This window comes from Mustela erminea, chromosome 1, assembly GCF_009829155.1.
Source record: "Mustela erminea isolate mMusErm1 chromosome 1, mMusErm1.Pri, whole genome shotgun sequence".
Lineage (NCBI taxonomy): Eukaryota > Metazoa > Chordata > Mammalia > Carnivora > Mustelidae > Mustela > Mustela erminea.
This window is the reverse complement of record NC_045614.1, coordinates 125,814,775-125,834,911: the sequence shown is the minus strand read 5'-3', so window position 1 is coordinate 125,834,911 and position 20,137 is coordinate 125,814,775. Positions and strand designations below refer to the sequence as shown.

Sequence of the window (20,137 nt, the reverse complement as noted above, 5' to 3'; positions counted from 1 at the left end):
GTTTAGTATATGACCACATATAGAAAAAGATAAAGCCAGTGTAGCAAAACATTAACTTTTGGTAAATATAGGTGATAGTATAAGGGTGTTTACTTTAGTATTCTTTCAACTTTTGATGTATGTGTGAAATTTTTTCAAAAAAACAACTGAAAGAAGGAATCAGGACTGTTAGGGAGGAGCAATCTGAAATATTGTCACCAGGTGGTGCTGGTGCTTTTCAAATAAAGCTAAATAAACCGGTGAACAGTCTGTTGACAATTGTATGTTTATTTAGGAAAAAACTTGGGTGCATGTGTAGGGGAACACAGACTACAAATTCAGCTTTTTAATTTTGCCAGTTTTTACTCTTCCTTTTGTTATTATATCCTATGTAACTTAACGAGTTTCAGCTATACATTTTCTTTGACTCACAGTCTGCCTCTTTACCTGCCCCTTTACTTTCCCAGGTCCTTATTTACTTCCTCTTTTTTTTTTTAAAATTTAATTTTTAATTTTTTTCAGTGTTCCAAGATTCGTTGTTCATGCACCACACCCAGTGCTCTGTGCAATAAGTGCCTTCCTTAATACCCATCACCAGGTTCACCCAATCCCCTACCGCCCTCCCTGAGACAAACTGTGGGTTTTGGAGGGGATGAGGATCCTTATTTGCTTCTTACGGGACTACTAAGTACTTCCCAATATGAGGTGCCTCTGTGATCCACGTTGCTGACACACTAACCTTTCTACAACATATCTCTCCCCTTCATTAACTCCCTATTTCCCTCCATATAGTTTCTGCTTCTCAGCAATGTATTAAAATTTGATTATCAGTCTGCTTCCCTGGTGTATCTCCCATTATTGCCTTACATTAACAATACTCATGAGACATCTCAATTGCTGCCCCCACTTCCCTTTGTTGTGAATGTCACACACCTTCTTGTCCTTGGGCATTTTACTTTGTATGTCTTCGTACCCAAGATGCCTTTCTGCCCACTGCCAGTCAAAGTCTGACCTTATCTTTATCAAAGTCCATATTAAATTCCATTTCCTTTATGTAAACCTCCCAAACATTCTATTCAGAAATATTCCTTTTCCCATAGCACTTTGTAATTTTTTTTTATTGAACTTACCACATTTTGTATTATGTAATAATTATATGTGAACACTAAATTATAAACACTTTCAAGGTAGGCAGATTGTAGTCTCCACATTGTTTTTAGTACTACGTGGTAGTCACTAAAGTTCAGTGGAATTGAATCGCAGGATAACTCAAAGCTAGCTAACAGTAGGGATGATGGTACTGACTAATCACCACCAATTGCTAGCCTTATTTTGACTTTCATTTCACAGATAAGTGATGAGAAGCCACTGTAGTGAGAAACCAACCTGGATGAAGAATATCCCATGGCTTATGAACCCCTACTAACCAAAAAATTCATTAACTTGAAGTAAAATTCCCATTCAGTTTGACACTGTATGTCAAAACTCAAAACTTTCGCATGTCATTTGATTCATGTATCCCAGTTTTTGGAAGAATGTAAGAATGCTCAAAGATTTGCTTTAAAAATATTTAGAAGGACATATTTGTAGAAGGTAAAAATTGGAAGCAGCCTAATTACCCAACAATACAGAGTTGGTTAAATAAATTAATATACTTATATACTGGATTACTATGAAGCATTAAAAATGATGCTAGAGAATGGAAAGAGGTTCCCAATGTATTATTAAATGGGAAAAAATTACAGAAGAGTATTAACATCACAACACTTTTTAATGGAAGAAAAAAAACATGCATTGAAAAAAGACAAAATAATGGCAGAGATATTTCTAGGTTTGGAGATTAAATGTTTCAAATATCTTTGTTGCTATCTTTTTAAAAGTTTTAATGATGAGCATGTTAAGAAAACAAAAAGCAAAGTTCATTTTAAAGAATTATTAAAGAATTATATCATGAAATTTATTGTATACATAAAATTCAGTAATGCATGAAAGAATTTCAAGCTCTAACACTATTCCTTGGGCTTCACATAGAGCCAAGGAACAGTGAGAGTCAAATGATTACACAAGGGAAGACTATATTAACAGACAGAATAGGTAAGGAACCCAGGCAGAAAAAGACGAGGGTCCAGGAGTACAATTATCATGCTCAGGCACAAAGGGAGTCAGGAGTACAAGTAGAACCATAGACATCAAGCAAGTACCAAGATTGTAATATAGCACAAAGATAACTACACTTAGATATCTACATCCACGATTTAGTAATGTTTAGTATTATTGCGTATGAGGTAGGTGGTCTTGAATAAAAAATTTGTATATATATTTAAAGATTTTATTTATTTATTTGACAGAGACACAGTGGGAGAGGGAACACAAGTTGGGGGAGTGGGAGAGGAAGAAGCAGGCTTCCCGAGGATCAGGGAGCCCAATGTGGGCCTGGATCCCAGGACCCTAGGATCATGACCTGAGCCAAAGGCAGACACTAAATGACTGAGCCACCCCAGTGCCCCCCAGATTCGTATTTTTACAGATCAGTAAATACTTTGGAGGTATTTTTATTTCCATTTTAGGGATGAATAAAATGGCACTCAGATAATATAATTGAAGTCATATATACATATAAGCTAGGGTTTCTCAACATTAACACTCCTGGCATTTTGGACCAGGTATACCTTTGTTGTGGAGAGCTGAACAGGTAAATTAGTATGGGATGTGATGATGCCAATTTCAAAAAGGAAAGAGAGACTTACTCAGTGAGAAGGAAAACAGGCAAGAGTGATTTTGTAATTCATCAGGAAACTAGAAATAATATGTCATTTTACATAAAATCTCACTAAATATTTAGTATATATTTCACCAAGGAGTGCTTTCCCCTGGGGGCACTTTGGAGAACTTCAGGAACTGTAGTTGGCAGGCATATGCAAAAATCCATTCAGGTCAAGTCAAGCTGCTAGCACATAGAATATCTCATGTCTGATTTTAAGTCCAGTGTTCATCAGAAAATGGCCTCGTATCTTTCCTATCTATGCAGAGGTGGGTCCTTAGGGTAGGTGGACCTGGTTCCCAGGCTTTTTATTTTCTTTTTTTATTTTCTTAGGATTTTATTTATCTATTTGACTGAGAGAGAGAGAGATCACAAGTGGGCAGAGCAGCAGGCAGAGAGTGTGAGAGGGGGGAAAGCAGGCTCCCCACTGAGCAGAGAACCCAATGTGGGATTTGATCCTAGGACCCTGAGATCATGACCTGAGCCGAAGGCAGAGGTTTAACCTGCTGAGCCACCCAGTTGCCCCCCCCCCAGGTTATTGCTTATATGACTCCAAGGTATGGAGATATGGAGCTGTTTATCTTCTGGTTACCTCATGCTGTCATTTGGAGTGTTACCTCCACACTTTCTATTCCTACTCCCGATTTTGGTCATCAAACTTCAATCTTTTCCCAAATGGATGGAAAGAAAGCCAGTTTTCAATGACTTGCAGGCACACCCTCCTTCACATATGCACCTCTTCCTCCTCTTTTTAAAAAAAAAAAAAATTCCTAACCATTATTTGTATCAGTGGACAATTGGATTCTATTACAAGGACCAACAGCCAGCATTGCTCACTCCCTTCTGTCTTCTTTCTTATCCTCCTCCCTTGTCTCTTTCCACCCTTTCTTTCCTGTTGTTATGGCGAAGGAATAAATTAAGAAGATAGAATATTGGCATAACATTTTTCAGGAGTTGCCAAATCTGGGATTCCAGATTTGGAGGGAAAAAAATAAGAACTAAAGAAAACATCTAGAATTTTTTTTTTTTTTTTTTGGCTTGGAATTTTTGTATATGATTCCCCCATAAAATACATAGTTCTAGGCCAGGAACTATCACTTCCTTAAACTTGTTTATTTTTTTCCATTTCTGCATCTAGCTCTCATTTTTCTTTTTAGCGGTACGCTGTTATACAGGATTTGTTATTGCTTTCTTGTTTGTTTAAATCACTTCATTGGGGAGTTAGTATCATTACAATGCACAGAGAAAGGCAAAACCATGAAGAAATTCATGCCAGCAGTTAGCCTCTGAATATGTTAGTCAAGTTTGGGTAAGGATGGTCTTCTGTTTGTTTCCACTTTGAAAAAATATTTCCCAAAAGCCACCCCTTCCCCTTACACAAAGTCACATATGGCATTTCATTTAAAGTATTGGGAAAAAGGGGGCGCCTGGGTGGCTCAGTGGGTAAAGCCTCTGCCTTGTCAGGGATCGATCCCCTCCCGCATTGGGCTCTCTGCTCCACAGGGAGCCTACTTCCTCCTCACTCTCTCTCTGCCTGCCTCTGCCTACTTGTGATCTCTGTCTGTCCAATAAAAATAAATGAAATTTAAAAAAAAGTATTGGAAAAAAAGAGAAAATTGAGTACAGGATAGAAGTTGAACCCATTCCTTTCTAATTATTTTATGTAAGTAATTCATTTGTATTTAGCAAAAATGAAACAAAACCCACAACCCTTTATTTTTCCTCTTTACATGTTCATTGTGGAAAATTTAGAACATAAAGAAAAATGAAATAGAAAAAAACTTCACCTGTCAAAAGAAAAATTCATCTCCAATTCTGTAACAGACAGAAACATTATTGCTACTTAGAGTTATAACACATCCTTGCAGTAATGTTTATGTATAAATACCATTTAATTTTTTTTCTTTTTTCTTTTCTCAAATGAACAAAAAGTGGGTTTATTGGTTAATTAAAAGAAAAATTAGTGCCTTGAAAATGTGTTTCTGTGTGATTAACTTATTTTTCCAACATCATTTTTAATAGAAGTCCAATACTCTACTGTGTGAAAAGATAGTAATTTATTTAACTAATCTCTTGTTAAATATATACATACATATTTCAGTAAGCAACATACAGTAAGCAGAAAGGGATATGGAATATGCTTTTTAAAGACAGTTAATTTCTATTATGTATCTGTTTTCCTCTAGTCTTCATTTTAGAGTCTAGTTCTGCAGTAAGACTAAATTGTAGAAAAATGGGATGTTACTGATGTTAATGATTTGTTATATCTTTTATTAACTTGCTCAACAAATTCACTGCCAACTTTGTGCCAGGCACTGTGTTAGATATTCAGGATATAATGATTAAGAAGGCAGAAATAGGGGCGCCTGGGTGACTCAGTTAAAGCCTCTGCTTTCAGCTCAGGTCATGATCTCAGGGTCCTGGGATCGAGCCCCCCTGCATTAGACTCTCTGCTCAGCAGGAAGCCTGCTTCATCCTCTCTCTCTGCCTGCCTCTCTGCCTACTTGTAATCTCTGTCTGTCCAATAAATAAATAAAATCTTTTTAAAAAAAGAGAGAGAGGGCAGAATTAGTCCTTATTCTGAGAAAGTTTAGTTTTGTAAAGCAATTGGGTAGGTGTCATTATAGAGGAAGTACAAGCATCCAAGGGAGCACATTAGAGAGGTAACTAAATTTTAGACTCTGGGGAAGGAGTGGTTAAGTGAAAATGTTCACATTGCATGAAAATTCTGTGTGACATATTCTCATGATTGGAAAAGACTTCAAATGTCATTTAGTTCAAACATCCTCTGCTGCTGGAATTATCTGTGTCCAGTGCTGATCTCATGTCACAGGGCTTTGCAATATGGTCAGTGGATTTAAATTGCCTGGATTTGAGTCTGACTCTGTTTATTTACTATCTGCGTGTCTGATTTGGCTCACATTGTTTCAAATCCATGTGCCTGTTTCATCTGTAAAATGGAATAAATAATAGCACTGACTTAAAGGTGTTGTCGCGATAGAAGATTGAAGATAGGCAAAGCACTTAAAAGAGTGTCTAGCACATAGTGTATGTGTAATTCATGTGTACTCAATTGATGTAGTCGTCATGTTGATAGGGAACTCACTGTCCACTGAAGCCCTTGAATTGTTAGAAAGTCATTCTTAGGGCATCTGGGTGGCTCAGTTGGTTAAGTATCTGACTCTTGATTTGGCTCAGGTCATGAACGCAGATTGTGTCTTAGGACTCTCTCTCTCCTTCTTCCTCTGGCCCTCTCCACTCACATCCCCACCCAAAATCATTCTTCATAATAGGCTGAAATTAGGCTGTTGAAACTTTTACCTGGAAAGTGTTCTCACCTGAAAAGTAGAAGAAATTTCAGGGAGGCAGATTTTGGTTGAAATTAATGAACTAGTTTTCAACATTTAGGGCTAAAAGAAATGGATTGCTTAAGGAGAGGTGATTAAAATAACCAAACCCCTTTTGGTTGTAGAGCATTTCTTGGATAAAATCCAAAATAGCAGATTTCAGAGCTTATCTGTACAAGTGGACTCTGAAATGTGTTTGGAAAGCACGTGAACACAGGCATGTTAAACTTTGAATTTGTACCACAGTAACACTGTTATTGGCAAACTCGACTTGAAATTATAGATTTGCATCAGGACATGACTGTATTATCTTGTATTCAATTCCACAAATGAGTTTAATATGCCTACCATACTCAGATTAAACTTGGCTCTATAATAGGTAATTGGAGACCACTCTCTTTTGCTATTTTTGAATTAGTCAGTATTTGTGGTGAAATTAGATTATGGCATTGGCAGTCAAAACCTGCCTTCTACCAGAGACCCTTTAAAATATTTTTCCTGCAATAAAGAGACTTTAAAAACAAGACAAAACGAATCATTTTACATTTTGCTAAGCTTGTTTCCAAGGTTTAAGTGAAACAAATATGCTTACTACTTAGAGAAATTCTCACAATGGGTTTCCGAGAGTGAAAGTTTTATGACAGATTTTGGACTAATAGAAACAACTATGTTTTGGAACAGAGTTTAAGTGGGATCTGATGAGTGCTTATCAGTTTTGAACTGATTTACAATTCATGCAGCCCTTAGATGGCAGAAAAGAATGACTACTGCATGAGACACCTTGGTGAAGGTCACAGGAAAAATCAGTGTGTTGTTCCATTCTTCCATATGTTGTTTCAAATGTTCCAAGCAGTTCATGCGGGTTGTGAATGGAGCCTAGCAGAAGCCCACTGCTATTGTTGTAGTAGCCATTTGGTAACAGTGGGGGGCTGACTCTGTGGCCTGTCTCTTTTCTCTTCCTATATAGCATTTTCATGTCCTTTAAGATATAATCTGTATTATATAACTAAGCAGTTTATTCTTTGAAGATATTATTTACATTGGATTATTTGTTAAAAAAAAAAACTATGTAGAGATTTAATTAGAAGTGGTGTCATATAGGATAGCATTATAATAATTATGGGTTTTGTTTTTTTCTTTTTTTTTTTTAAGATTTTATTTATTTATTTGAGAGAGAGACAGTGAGAGAGAACATGAGCGAGGAGAAGGTCAGAGGGAGAAGCAGAGTCCCCATGCGATGTGGGACTTGATCCCAGAACTCCAGGATCATGACCTGAGCCGAAGGCAGTCGTCCAACCAACTGAGCCACCCATGCACCCCTGTTTTTTTTCTTTTAAGAAAATGTTTGGCTCTTCTACTTTTAGATGAGTTTACCAACTTTGAAGGGGCAATTTTGGGAGGGAGGGCATTTGAATTCAGAACTGACTTCCTTATCTTCCTCTTGAACCCACTTCTCTTTTCTCAGTGAAGATTAACATCATCTACTCAAGCCAGGTAGGCTCAAATCGGAGTCTCAAAACTATAGTCTCAGGATTAGAAGGCACCTTGACGAGTTCTTAGCCCAGTCACTCATTTAATACTTAAAGGTTTTACCATCATCTAAGTTGTGATTCCCCAAGTATTTGAGCATCTACTCAACACCAGTTATAGTATTCATTCTACTGAATAATAATTGCTGCCAGATATTGAGCATCTTTGCAAAGAAAGAAAGATTTAGTCATAACAAGATGCAGCCTGCCTTAGAGACAGCTGAGAAATTTTAATATAGCAAGTGCTTTGCAGAGGTAATGCAGAGATCTGGGGGAAGAGAGGAAGGATGCCTAGCTTAGAAGCAGCTCCAAGAAGGGGAGTTGGAACCTGGTTTCTAGAATAGGGGGCACTAGAACTAAGTCTTGAGGGATGAATAGGACTGACAAATGTGTGTCAGCACTAATAATAATAGCACTGTCAAGAAAACTATGAGGGCAAAATCCCAAAGGGACCATGTGTATCTTTCTAAATCTTAGTTTATCTGTAATATCTTAGTTTATCTGTAATAGTGTTTAGTTTACAGGATTGTCATGAAGAATAAATGAGGGAATATTTATCTTTATAAAGGACATAATAAGTGCTTACCAAGTTATTATTATAGCATTATCATAACTGCTACAATAGATTAGTGCAGACCAGATGACCCTCTAGGCCCATAATTCTTGCCTGATAAATATACTAACATGACTATAGCAGGAATGTTCCAATCTGAAACAATCTCAGAGCCTAATGCTACAAGATACTTAAATCGTTAACAATTCCCCTCACTTGCTAGCATTCCTTGTTTACTGAGAACCATGTCGTTTTGGCTTCCCTTGGGATCAGGTTAAGTCAACAGGAGTATCCAGGTTGCTTCACAACTGTGTTTCATCATTGAAAAATAATTTATCACTCTGGTATTGTGACTAGTGTCTTATTAGTTTTGCGATAACACTCATAGAGCATTAACTATATACCAGACACTGATCTTAAGACTTAGATCTCATAGCCCTTCCTCAACTTACTGAAGAGAGTGATGGGTCATCTCTTGCTTTGAAGATATCAAATGCACTGGCCTTCACTGAGATTTCAGCTTATTTTTCATTGGATCCAGAGATTGCCCTATTCTGAATCTGTCTGATCTGTCCTAATCTGAACTGGAAGGACCCTTAGGACTGAAAAAAAAAATTTCTGAGGCATACAGTGGAACATTTCTTTAGCCATATTCTGAGTGAAGATTTACATTTCTTTCATTAGAAATGGTTATTCCATTCCCATGGGCAGTCTTATGGTGTAGGTTTTTCTCTGAAGAAAAAAGAGGTGGCCAACCACTCACCATTACAATCTCCTTAAGAGAGCCATACACAGTGGACATATTCCAGGAGAATATACATTGCTTTTTCCTGTATAACTTTGACCCCAACTCCTGTTGACCCCAAGACATCCTGGCCTTGCTAAACTAGGTGACCTGTGAGTGAAGGAGGAGGACTCCTTTTGCCTTTTTAACCTAAGGCCAAATCTGAATAGGTCTTCATCGCCCCTTTCTCAAAGCCCACACTTCCTACTTGACCTTTAAGGTCTTACCACACTGATGACAAAAAGAAGCAAGGACAGATGAATTGCTAAACCCCAGAGTAATGTTGGCTTTAACTCCCTACCTCCAGGCCTCTCCAGGGCAGGGGGACCCTCTTAAGGCAGGATTCAGACCTATTCACACAAACATCCTGGAAGGGAATAAAAGCTAAGGTAGCTAAGAACTGAGAGAAGCTGGAAAGAAAGACATTTCTCCATATAGCCCTTCATGCCAAAGCAAGGTCTTTTACCTTCTTCGGACCCAGTGAAAGCTGTATTTCCTAACAACACATCTTTAGAGTGTCCTCTCTAGTGCTCCTTGAAGGGAGGATAAGATTGTGTTGAGTGGTGGAGATGGGAGAGAGTGGAGGCTGGGATGGCATTTGAGCAACCCCGGAAGATGGCTTGTACCACAAATACCTTTACAAATACCTTGTAAAGGGCACATAAAGTCATGGTCTCATCTTACCTGCTCTTGAAATTCACAGATGAGACAGAATTCAGCATATCAGACCAGGGTGAAAAGCAAGGACTCTGGAGCAAACTACCCCAATCTGCAATCCAAGTGGCCTTGTACATTTACTTACCCTTCCTTGTGTCTCAGTTTCCTTATTTTTAAAATGGCAATTATAATAACAGTAGAGTTTAGAATGGTAAAAAATGTTAGGAGTATCTATGGGGGTGGCATAAGTTTTACAACTAGGCAAATCCAGTTACAGTTGGAGATTGCATGGAGATTGCATGAAAATTCTGTGTGACATATTCTCATGATTGGAAAAGACTTCAAATGTCATTTAGTTCAAACATCCTCTGCTGCTGGAATTATCTGTGTCCAGTGCTGATCTCATGCCACAGAGCTTTGCAATATGGTCAGTGGATTTAAATAGCCTGGATTTGAGTCCTGACTCTGTTTATTTACTATCTGCGTGTCTGATTTGGCTCACATTGTTTCAAATCCATGTGCCTGTTTCATCTGTAAAATGGAATAAATAATAGCACTGACTAGCACAGTTAGAGTAAGCTAACTGGAATTAAAATAAAAATTAAAATAAAAATTAAAAAATACTTAACAAAGTAGGTATTTCAAACAAGGGGAAAGTATATATAACTTGATAAATATTTCTGAACATACTTACTAGTTAGAAAAAATAAAGTTTGATGCCTACCTCACACTAACAAAAACAATTAGGCAAATGGAGAAGAGTGCTAAATTTAGGAAACAACCACTAAAAGAGTCAAAGGAAAATGTAGATGAATATTTATTTAACCTTGGGGTGTAAAACATCTTTCTAAATAAAAGCAAAGGGAAAAAAAGAGCTTTTCTACCTAGGAATTAAACACTTGAGTATGTCTTTTACAAATCCATAATAAAGTGGGGGGAAGGGGAGCCTGGGTGGCTCAGTGAGTTGAGCCTCTGCCTTGGCTCAGGTCATGATCTCAGGGCCCTGGGATCAACCCGCACTGAGTCCCACATCAGGCTCTTTGCTTGGCAGGGAGCCTGCTTTCCCCTCTCTCTGCCTGATGCTCTGCCTCCTTGTGATCTCTATCTCTCTGTCAAATAAATAAATAAAATCTTTTTTTAAAAAAGTGGGAAAATGGCAAATATTATTGTCTAAAAAATAAGATGCCATTTTTTTCCTGTCAAATCAGCAAATCTATCAAAAATAGTACCACTGAATACTAGCAAGAGTGCTAAGAAAACAGGGCCCTGATACATTGCTTATGAAAACATAAGTTGGTATATCTAGGCAAAATATCTATCTTTTAGGAATGAAGGGAAAGTAAAAGCATTTTCAGATGAAGAAAATCCAAGAGATTTATGTTGCCATTATACCTACTCTAAAAGAAATGCTGAAGACATTTCCTTAGCATTTCTTTAGGCTGAAGGAAATGATACTAAAGGGAAACTTGGAACTTCAGGAACAAAGGAAAAGTTAAGGAATCGGTAACTATCTGGGTAGATATTTTTTAAAACTATTTTCATCTTAAATTCCTTAAAACATGTACAACTGTTGAAAGCAAAGGATATAACATTGTCTGATAAGATTTTCAATGTATACAGAATAATATACATAGAGGTAATAATTACATTATAACACACAAGCAGGGGAGCAGAATGACTTATATGTTTTTAAGGCTTATACATTTTACTTGAAGGCATAATATATTAATTTTAATTAATCTATAAATTGTTAGGTATGTATATTGTAATACCTACAGCCATCACTAGAAAAGTAATATAAGGAAATACAGCCAAAAGCCAATAAATAAAATGGAATATTAAAAATAATTAAGTATATAAAAGAAGGCAGGGAAAAGAAAACAGAAGAAATAAAAGAGATAGGAAAGACAGAAAACAAATAATAAAATAGTAGACTTAAATCCAACTACATTAATAATTGTAATAAATTTAAATGGCCTAAACAACCAATTAAAAGACAGACTGTGAGATTGGACATCATAAAAAATAAGATTTAATTGTGTTCTGTCTACAAGGTATCCATTATAAATATAAAGACACAGATAGAAAAAAAGTGAAAGAACTGAAAAATTATATCATGCAAACACTAAAAAAGGCTATAGTGGCTATATTAATATCAGATAGATTTCAGAACAAGAAATACTAAGGGAGATAAAAGAGATATTATATAATAAAAGGGTCAATTAGCCAAGATGATACAACAATCCTAAATACAAGAGTTCAAAATACATGAAGTAATAGAAATGAAAGGGAAAAAACAGCCAAACCACAACTATAGCTGAAGACTGCAATACCCGTTCTCTCAGAAAATGATAGAACTAGTAGACAGAAAAATCAGTAAAAAAACAAAACAAAAAAATGACATTTTAAAAACACTAATCAACATTTTAAAAACACTCTATGCTACAACAGAACACACAGTTTTTTCAAGTGCACATGAAACACTCACCAACATAGACCATATTCTGAGCCAGAGAACATGTCTTAATAAATGGAAAAAAAACTAAAATCATATAAAGTATGTTCTCTAATCAGAAAAAATTAAGCTGGAAATCAATAACAGAAAACTACCTAATTATACCAACTGCTAGTAGGGATACAAAATAACTGGAACCCTTATTCATTCCTGGCAGGAATGCATAATGGTAAAGCCATTTTGGAAAACAGTTTGGTGGTTTCTTGTACCGTTAAATATATACTTAACATAAGACCCAGTAATCTCACACTCAGGCATTTATTTGAGAGAAATAAAAACGTATGTTTCATGAAAAAATGGTACATAAATGTTTATAGTGTTTTTTTTCATAGTCTTCAAAAACTTAACACCCACAAGTCATTTATATGATGAATGGTTAGAGAAACTATAGAATACTATTCAGCCATAAAGAAGACTGAATAACTAAAAATGTGTTAAAAGATAACTGACGCTTATTAAAGATAAACTGAGACTTATTATAAATTTTAATAAGTAATTTTATAACTCAATTTAAAATTTAATAATTTAAAAAATGATTTAATAAGTAATAATCATTTTAATAAGTAAAAAATTTACTTGAGCAAAATCAATTAGAATTGGATAGTGCCAAAAAGGTCATGGTTAGGAGTACTCCACCAACAGAAACTAGGAGCAAGACTTCCTAAGAGAAAATGCAGAAACAAACAAAAAATTAATTGATTGGCTATAGGGATGCTTTATTTGGGAAAGCCTAGTTGGCTGGTTGTGATCATCCATCCCAAGTTTTAGATTTCTCACCCTCTAGGCATTTACAGACTTAGGTTCTGGTTTGCTCATATAGACTGCCAAGGCCTTAAAGCCACCTCCATCTGATGGCCTCTCTAATTAATTTAATACATGCAACAACATGAATGAATCACAAATATATTAGACTAACTGAACAAAATCAGACTCAAAAGGCTATCTAATCTATGATTCCACTAATATGATATCTGAAAGGATAGGACAGAACAGGACTAGAAATCAGAGTATGGTAGTATTTGCAAAGGATCAGGGTCAATTTGTAAAGGGGCTGCATGAGGGAATTTGGGGGAGTAACGGAACTGTTCTTTATCTTGATTGTAGCAGTGGTTTACTGGACTATATATTTGTCCAAATGCATAGAACTATATACCAAAAAGAGTGAATTTTACTGTACATAAAATTTAAAACATCAGCTTAATGTTTTTAAAAATTTTGGATAAAATAAAAGGCAATGTACTTATCTTCTCAGGTTACTTGAGGATTTTTTCTCCATGTTTTCTGCCTATGGTCAGTTATCAAAGCATGAACCAAAATCATACCATTTAAGCCTTGTTTATTCTGTTAACTTTAGGTGATTTGCAGCAGAAGAGGAATATGCTAATCATCAAAATCCACAGATAATCCTAAAGCACAATTTTACCTTCTCTTCACAGTCTCTGAGCTACACTCAAAACCTCTTTCCACAACTGCCAAGGAGGCTTGATTGAGTTTCAGCATTATTTCCAGACCTCTCCAAGTGAAGCCATTAATAATCAGTGAAATGGCCCAAAAAGAGCACTGAAAGGAACATGAGTTTCAAAAATCTGCTAACTGCATCATCAGTCTCTGATTGATTGAGAACTGAATATCAAGGCCATGGTACCTATGCCTGTTTCACACACCTACAACACTCTGGAGTAGGAATGAACCTATAACAATGACATCAAGATATTGCATAACCCTAAGGAGACAGGGTGAAGCTGGCTCAGTCTGGAGCCGTGTTGGTTGTCATCCATCAATCTGCAAAGTCAGGAACATCCATAGTCAGAGCCTCTGACAACCAGATCCAGTTTAGACTTGTTTCCAAGGGACACAGGTGATTATTTTTATCTCCTAATGTTATAGTTTAACTAATTCACTAATGATTAAGGCAATTTGAAAGACTGAACAGGTCCCACTAACTAAATGGCTGCTGCACTTTAGTTAACATGCAAGGGGTGTCCGCTGCCTGCAGCTAGCTAATAATGCATTATAATTAATAGTATTTGGAAAAAGTGTCCTGTCAGCAGGAACCCGGAGGTTGTTTTCCTAATGCTCCAAGATGATCTCCATCAGGCCTTCTCTTGTTTCATCAGATAAGTGATTGTGCTGTCCCTACTCTGATTCTTTTAATTCTAAAAGTAATTTGGTTCTAGTTCCAAAATCACAGAATTTTCTTCATTAGCATTTTCTTGAACTGACATGTGGGTTGCTGTGGCGATAAAAGTGAATAACCACCTTCTTATTTACTCATCTTCAACCCCACCTTGCAAAAGCACATCTGTCTCAGCAGGAGGGCTTCAGCAAGCAAAACCCAGGGGAAGTTAGGACAATGATTCATCCACCCCGGTATAGATTTCTTCATTTGCTTGCACTGCCTCATGCTCTTGTAATTGTTTTTTTTTTTTTTTTTTAATTTCCTTGTATATAGGATCTGCTTTGCCCCACTATTCTTAATTGGTGCTAAGAAGACTATTTTGTGTGTTGGGAAACCAATCGTGAATGTCCTAGGCAATTAACTATTACATAACCTAACACCACTTTGCTGGAATAAGAAAGCCAAGAAAATAATAACAAATAATTGCATGACAACATGGCCTAAGACCCATCTTCATCTTCATTATTATTTTTGGAAATTCAATACCCATCTCCAGATGTCCCTTCCCATCTCTGCCATCCGCCATTGCCCAACCACATTCCGGCACAGGGGAGGGATGAATGAGGTACATGTCCCTCACACCACAGATTCCAAAAGCAGAAAGCATCTAAATCATGTAAATATGATAGAACTGTCAGAAGGGGGGAAAATGGGAGATGAGTTATATATATATATATATCTAGATATATATATATATATATAGTGAAGTAAAAATCATTGTTCTCTTGGCTCTGCAATTGCATAAATTTTCATTTTTTGTCAAGTTAGAAATTAGATCCAAAGAAAACCTCTAATAACTTTGGCATTGGGTCAGCTGGCAGAGTCTAGTTGTGCGGTCTGTGTCATGGTTTAGAGTGTTCTCTGAATGTCAATCAGGTCAGTAGTGTTAATAGTGTTTAATAGTGCTGTTCAGGTCTCCTGTTTCTTACTGATGATTTTTCCTCTACTTGTTCTCTGATTACTGAGAGAATGCTTACTGCAAAGAATGCTTACTTTGCTTAGCATTTTACTCCCTAGCTCCATTCATTCATTGCAAATGTCAAGATTTCATTCTTTTTTATGGCTGAATAATATTTTATATTATATATATACCACCTCTTCCTTATCCATTCATCAGTAGATGAGCACTTGGGCTGCTTCCATATCTTGGCTATGTAAATAATACTGCTGTGAACATAGAGGTGCATATATCCATTTGAATGAATGTTTTTGTATTCTTTAGGTAAATACAAAGTTGTTCTTTGGTTTTCTTTGTTCTTTGTTTGTTTTATTTATTTTTTCTTTAAATGAGTTTTATGCCCAACATGGCGTTTGCGCTTACAACACTGAGATCAAGAGTTACACGCTTTACTGACTGAACCAGCCAGGTGCCCCTCCCCTCCTACTTTGTTAAGTATTGCTTTTATGGAGTTGTGACTATTTCTGAGTTTTTAACTATATTATGCCAGCCTATGTATTTGTACTGTGCCACGCTTTTTATAATAATTATTATTTATATTGCCAGAGTTAGCAAATGAAGACACAGAACACCCAGTAAAATTTGAATTTCAGATAAGTAATGAATAATATTTTTAGTATATGTATGTTCCAAATATTGCATGAGATTCTGAAATTCAAATTTAACTGAGTGTACTGTATTTTATCTGGCAACCCAAAAATCCACTATCTAGCCATACAGGTTCCCTCCAATCTTTCCCCCCTTTTAAAAGTGTTCTGTTATTTATTATATTTTTAAAGAGTCCTTTAAAAATTGGTGGATAGGTTCTTTGGGGAAGTATTTAAGTGTGATTAATGGCTATACCAACAAAAGAAAACAAAAATGGGTTACATTTCATTCTTCACAACAGCCCAATTTTATTTTATTTTATTTTTTTTAATTTTTAATTACAACAGCCCAATTTTAAAACATATTAATTCCCCCGAGGCTAGTTGGCCCTTTCCCTACTCCATCCTTCCCTTTTATCCTGATGGTAAAAGTTCTTTACCATTTGTCATGGACTAAACGTTTGTGTCTTCTCCCACTCCCTACTCCTTCCACTCATATGCTGAAAACTTAAGCCCCCAGTGTGACTTGGAGATAGGGCCTGTGAGGAAGTGATAAGGGTGATCGGAGTTTATAAGGGTGATACCCTAATCTGATAAAGTTGGTGCCCTTACAAGAAGAGGAAGAGACACTAGAACCCTTTCTCTGCTATGTGAAGACACAGCGAAAAGATGACTGTCTCCAAGCCTGGAAAAGAGCTTTCACCAAGGAAGAAAATCAGCTGGAAACTTAATCTTGGACTTTTTAGACTCTAGAACTGTGCGAAATAAATTTCTGTTGTTTAAACCATATAGTCTATGGTATTTTATTATGACAGCCTGAGCTCATTAATATACCATTTACTGACTAAACTATTTGTGTATTATACAGCACATTTCAGGTAAAAAAATTGGAAACAGCTATGTTTCAAAAAAATCCTATGGTTTAAGCAAAATTGTGCCATCTTCATTTTCATTTTACATACAAGCAAATGATTGACACTTTAGGAGATTACATAACCTACCCAAAATGACTCGGCTGTTAACCTTATAATCAAGGCTGAACATGGGGGTACGATTGATTTCTTGGGGTTAGTCCAGGAATCATTTATCTCCAAGATTCCTTCCTGCTCTGAGTATGAGCTTATCTACCACTTTCTTTGCTGAAAAGGGACAGTTAATGTGATACAAGCAGCCTCAATTTTTCTACTCTTTATCCCAAGATGTTTCCATATCTTTATTCAGTTTTCACTTTTCTCTCACCTTTCTGTCTCCTTCTTCCTAATATCACTACCTGTGATTTCTGTAACACACTTTCCCATGCTTTGCTTATCCTCCTCTCATCCTAAAATTCTTCCTCTATTTTTCTTTTCCTTTAGTCTACAAACACATTTACACATTTCCCAAAGTAATGAAACTTCATATTGTTTTTCAGATCACAGACCACTTTATCTTTTTTTTCTCACCACATATTTTTAAAAGAAGGTTAATTTCTCCCACATTTATTTTTATCCTATTACTAACATAATATACATGCACAATGAAAACAACTTAGACTGCATACTCACACACACACTATCTGAAATCCTACCACCCATGGATAACCACCAACCTCTGTTAACATTGTTCTCTCTCTCTCTCTCTTTCTCTCCCACTCTCCCTCCCTCTTTATACCCATTTCTCCCTCTTTATACCCCTTTTTACTTTCTCAGTCTCTCTCATCTCTCCAAAATCTATTGTTTATGTATAATCTCAATTGCCTTTGTGCTACATAGTTTTTTTTTGAGGTTGATTTACTATTTTAAATTAAAATGCTATTGAATTCTTTTTATTTTTATAAAATAATGCAAGTCTATAATTTAAAGGTCAATAACAACACAAAGCTTATATTAAACCTATTAAAAAACTATACACAACAGTTTCTTGCACCATTCCTTTCCACTCATGCATTTCCATATAGATGAACACTTGGAAAGTTTGTAGCTATCCCTTAAAACTTTAATTTTTATATTCTAATTTATATGCTGTATTGCTCAGGGTCCCAGTAGAAAAGAGATGATTAAAGAAGTTTAATGAAGATATGATTTACAAAGGAGAAGGCCAAGTTAAGGAAGCAAAAAGGGATGAGAAAGCACCTGGGACTTGTATTAGTGGAACTAATAATAGTAGGATGCCATTATCAACTCTAGGATTGATGGGGCAAGGTCAGAGAAGCAATTACTAGAACACAATATGAACAGTAGGTGGAGGAGAGGGCCCACCTTCCAGAGTTGTGACCACTGGTAGAGGAACGCAGACACTGTCCAGCCAAGGGTGGGATGGTCGGAGCTATAGGAACCAATAGCCTACTTTCTACCTCTTCCTGTCCTCCTGGTTTCCGCTAATACATCCCATTAAGCAAACCCAGCTAGAAGCTAAAGACAAGAACCCAGATGATAGTCTGAAGAGACCAGCCTTCTGAGGCACAGTACAGGTTAGAAAGGGTTACAATAGATGTGCAAGAGCATAGGGAAAATTACCAGCACATAGGTCTATACTAATATTTTTTGCTTTATGAATTTATATGTTGACAACTATGATAATAATTAAGTGCTTTTCTCACACTTTCTCACCTTTTCTTTCTGTATATCTTATAGTGTAGTACTTTATAAATTTTATTTTGAAACAAAATTGTAGCAATATCCAGTGTTTTACATAATTATGTAAATAATTATTCACTGCCCAGCCAAGTAGTGTACTATGATGTTTTCATTTTATACCATTCCCTACCTTACTGTAGCTCCACAAATTCATAATTACCCCATGTCTTCATTTGTATAGTTTTCTATGTGTTTGTCACTATTTTTTTCCCCTAAATATCCCAAATTATTCTTCATATGGCCAAACACATCAGTGAATCTTTCAGTTCTATTTTTCCCTGGAACATTCTTTTCCTTGCTTCAGGTTTAATCAGTTGCTTTCTTGGCTCTGATGCTAGCTGTTCACCCATGACTATGTCCTCAGATTCATCTTTCTTTCTTCCCTTTTTCTGAATTCCACATCTTACTTTCTTGTGGTTTTCTTCTTTGTTTTGGTAGAGTACACTATATACTTGTTTCATGAGAGAAGGTGCAGAAGAGGTAAAATTTTGAGTCATGTATGTCTGGAAATATCTTTATTTTACTTTCACACTCAATTGATAACATGTCTGGGGAGAGAATTCTAGGGTGAAAATCGTTGTCCTTCAGGATTTTATAGGCTTTGCTCCACAACGTTTTAGCTTCCACAGTTGCTGTTCACATATTACACGCTGTGATGACTCTTGTTCCTTTGTATGTGACCTGTCTTTCTTTTCTTAATCTCTGGTGTTCTGAAATTTCATGGTGAAATTCTGGGCTTTGTTTATTGTGTTTGACACACAATAAACTTTCAATCTCTTCTTGTTTTTCAGCTCAACTCAGCAAAATTCCAATATAATGTGTCTTTAATAATTTGCTCCCCTCTATTTTGTTTTTTCCTCTCTTTTGAACTCCTATTGTTTGGGTAATGGATCTTCTGATTTTCTAGTTTTGTTCTGTACCCTGCCCCCACCCTAGCATTTATTTTGTGAATAACTTCTAATAACTGTTTTCAAAGTTGGAAATATTATCTCTTATTATGGGCAAAAGCATACACTTAGTACCCAATATGTGCCTAATATTCGTTAGACCAGTTCTTTCCAAACACTTTTCATAATTGTCCTTCTCAGTGGATCCTGACTCTTGCCATGGTATGTTGCCCCAGAGTGTTAAACTTTTAGAGATACAAAACAAAGGAATACTTGGAAATAATGTTACCTGTGAAGCCTACCTTAATTAAGGTGGCATAAGAAATAGTATATTTTGGCCCAAGTTAGAATATTTCAAATTTGGGCTTTGTAGAACAAGATAATGACCACTTTTGTTTAGCAGACTTTACCCAATTATTTTCGATGTGTATTGCTCCTGAGGGAAAGACCCATAAAAGTACAGAATGTAAAGCATCTGTTCAAAATGGAGGAGACAGACTTATGGCAAGTATCCATGTGGTATTACTGGAATTCAAACATATGAAAGCTGGGATGAGTATTAAGGTACTTACTGGAAGTGAAAAATTAAGTCATATAGAAAGTAAATCTTATTTGGAAAATTAATTTGACAGTGAGGACTGAGTTTGCCCACTAAGTCATTTATGATAGGTATTTCCCATGAATCGAGCAAGCTAAATCTAAGCTCTAATGGTTTGATGTAAATACTGCATGTGATCAAATAGAAGAGTTTTATTTTATATGTGAAAATATGAAAATTAGTATTTC

At 36.1% G+C, this 20,137-nt stretch overlaps 1 long non-coding RNA gene across 2 annotated transcripts in view; it reads left to right on the top strand.

Moving 5' to 3' along the window:
- Positions 1–20,137, top strand: part of LOC116589460 — a 54,212-nt gene that overhangs the window by 20,374 nt on the left and 13,701 nt on the right. The window contains exon 2 of one of the 2 annotated variants that reach the window (XR_004285291.1): positions 13,562–13,983. This is a non-coding gene — a long non-coding RNA (uncharacterized LOC116589460). Of the gene's footprint in view, positions 1–13,479; positions 13,984–20,137 lie in introns of both variants that reach the window. The other variant, XR_004285292.1, reaches the window with a different exon arrangement.